General features: G+C 36.4%; 1 long non-coding RNA gene across 1 annotated transcript; it reads left to right on the forward strand.

Annotated features, from left to right (window-relative positions):
* The first annotated feature begins 408 nt into the window (after positions 1 to 408).
* Positions 409 to 1,512, forward strand: LOC106503842. The gene is made up of 3 exons (XR_001297540.2): positions 409 to 683; positions 790 to 886; positions 1,385 to 1,512. It is a non-coding gene; the product is annotated as an uncharacterized LOC106503842 (long non-coding RNA).
* The last annotated feature ends 1,921 nt before the right edge of the window (positions 1,513 to 3,433 follow it).

Here is a 3,433-nt window from a genome sequence, read left to right on the forward strand (position 1 = left end):
GTTCGCTTCAGCAGCAGTATACTAAGATTAGAATTATACAGAGAGGATAAGCATGGCCCCTGCACAGAATGACATGCACATTTGTGAAAGCATCTCATATTTTTAAAAGTAAATTTTAGAAAAAAGTACTTTAACTTTACATGTAAATGAGGTTAGGCTTAGGCTTGGATGACCACAGATAGGTTTTTCATACACATGGATGGCTAGAGGGACATTTGAAAATTATGTAAAACGGAGGAACATTCATCCCTGTACAAATGTCACAGACACTGAAGGACACATGACATTCTTGGCTCCTGCCCTCTAACTGCCAGGAGATCCCTGCCAGGGGATTCCTGTCAATCACTGTAACAACAAAAATAGCCCCATGTGTTTTCAAAGTATACCCTTGATGGCACTGCCCCCAGGGAGACCCACTCTCCTAAGGCGAAACATTCATCCTTACGGAAATTGAGTTTGATACTTCACCCTTTAGTGGCTGGGGGAAGACAACAAATAGAAGAAATGACTTCTCGATTCATGGCTCCTTGTTCAGTCCAATATACAGAAGTCTCTGACCCAGCTACCAAACACTTGCTGCAATTTCCAGCAACATGGAATTGTGAACTTGAATTTTATGATTTGGTATAAATAAAAAGTAAGAAAATAAATGGATGCAAAGCTCAAACTTCACATGGAGCCAGGTAAAGTTTATAAATAACCACATTTATGTCACTTGAAATTAAACAATAATATTTTTCTACTTTTAACTTACATATATATTTTTTAAAATTTTGCTTCTTTTTTCAGCTGCACCGTGGTGCATGTGGGGTCTTAGTTTCCCCATCAGGGATCTAACTTGCACCCTCTGCTTGGGAGCATGGAGTCTTAACCCCTGGACCACCAGGTAAGTCCCTTAACTTACACATTTTAAGTAACACATACATGTTATATAAAATTACAAAATCTAGACACAAAAATAAAAAGTAAAAACATCATACTCTGTGGCAGACAGAATAATGGCCCTCCTCAAAGATGTCCATGACCTTATCCCTGGAACCATTTACATGGCAAAAGGGATTCTGCAGATGTGACTAAGTGAAGGATTTTTTTTTAATCAGAGGATAATTGCTTTGCAATGTTGGTTGGTTTCTGCTATACAACAACATGAATCAGCTATATGTGTACATAAATTCCCTCCCCCTTGAGCCTCCCTCCCACTCTACCCCCACCCATAAGTGAAAGATCTTGAGATGGAGAGATTACCCTGAATGATCCATGTGCGCTCAATGTAATCACAAGGATTCTTAGAAAAGGGAAGGAGGGGAATCAGAAGGCCTCATAAACCTATAAGAAATTAAGTTTGTATTGTTTTAAGCTACTAATTTGTGGTAATTTGTTTCAGAAATAAGAAGAAATTCATAAACACCCCCTGCCACCCGTCACAGAGATCCACCATTGTTAACACCTCAGTATCTGTACTTTAAGAGATTTTCCTACGCTATTATGTGTATGTGTGTGTGTGTACTTTTTCCAAGGATGTATCACAGTGTACATGCTATTTTATAACCTCCTTTTTTAAGTCAACAAACTCCATCTTTCCATTTCATCAAATACCTAAACCATATTAAAAATTTCCCAAATAACATAAAAATGCCCTTATCAGTTGTTTTATCCAAATCATGATCTGTTCAAGGACCACCCACAGCACTTAATTTTTAGGTATCTTTTGTTATGATCTTGACTATTGAAGAGATGGTCCTACAGTTGTTCAGAGCAACCTGCCACCTTCTGGGTTTGTTTAGTTTCTCTATTTTGAACATCATTATTAAATCATGGGTTTTCACAGAATTCATTTGTTTCCATTAATTGCCACCATTAGTCTTTATAATGTTCTAAATGTTATGACTATGGCCATTGGAACATAACCCCACTGATTTTTGAGAACATTATGGATTGTGAGCATAAAAGATATCCCTAGATCTCCTTGTACTTTCCCTGTCCCAGCCCTGGAATAAGCTCTTTCTCCAAAAGGACCTAGCTTCCCTTTAAGGGGAATGGTCTTCAGAGGCACAACCTGAGCACGAGGGAGTATTCATTAGTACTGAGGTGACATTGCTTTTAGGTCATTTTAATGGACAGAGCTAAAAAAAAATACATAATTGTGGCAGACAGACTTTATGGTGGCCACTATGATCCCTGTCTTCTGGTGTTCATACCTTTATGTACCTATCTTCTAAAAGTGGGAAGAACTATGACTTGCTTCTGGTCAGTAGTATGTGCCAAAGGTGAAAGGATGCACATGATCATATATATATACATATATGACTATAGTATGTATGACTAACACCAGTCTTGCAAGGATACTATCTCCCTTGCTGGTTTTAAAGAAGCCAGCTGCCATGTTGTGAGCTGCTTATGGAGAAGGCCACTTGGGTAAGCAACTAAGAGCAGACTTTGGCTGAGAGCCAGCAAGAAACTGAGGCCCTCAGTCCAGCAGCCTACAAAGAATGAAAGGCTGCCAACAAACACGTGAGGTTGGAAGCAGATGTGACCGCAGCGCTGGCTGACACCTCGATTGCAGTTTTTTAGTCCCTGAAGCAGGGCATATAACTAAGCTATGCCCAGATTCCTGACCCACAGAAAGTGTAATATAATAAATGTATCTTGCATTAAGCCTCTAAGTTGGTGGAAATATTGTTATGTATAATAGATAACTAGCACACTATTTAATCATGGATATACATGAATATTTTCAATTCCATTTTAATATTTCAATGTATTCCTCAATTTCTTGGATTTTATCCTAATATTTTTACCAATAATGGAACTGCTAGTCCTGTCCTCTGGAGGACTACACACTAAATTGTGAATGAAAAACTGAAAATGAGGGATCTCCTTTCCATTCTTCCTCTCTTCCAAAGGGAAAATTTATTCACTCATATTTTTTTTCTTATGGCCTTACTCATTAAGTAAACTAATACTTTTAACCCTGGGATTCCTTTAAATTGTTACTATAAATTGTAATATTTCCTGTAAATATAGTACTTTATGGTTTAAAACAAATTTGCTCATGTATAAGTTCCTATAATAAATTTTGGAATAGCATTCAATTAACAGCCATTTGATTTAGGTAAAATTATCATACAAATTATCTACTTCTCACTAACGATGTTTATTTCCCCAAACAAGGTATATCTACACTTCAAAAAAAAGGTTTTAACAATTAATACACTGTTTGATTCTTCATATTTTTAACTCACATATTAAATAAAAATTCAAAGTCCAAACTCTGAACAAATACGATGAATAAAGAGGTCCCTAATCTAAACCAATCACTTCTTTCTTGGAATATTTAGTAACAAATATTTAATTCATAAAATTATACAACCACATTTATATTTCTATTATTTTTGCTCAAAAATTAAATGCTGTCAAATGTCTTCTTGAAATG

The sequence above is a fragment of the Capra hircus genome, assembly GCF_001704415.2.
Source record: "Capra hircus breed San Clemente chromosome X unlocalized genomic scaffold, ASM170441v1, whole genome shotgun sequence".
NCBI lineage: Eukaryota > Metazoa > Chordata > Mammalia > Artiodactyla > Bovidae > Capra > Capra hircus.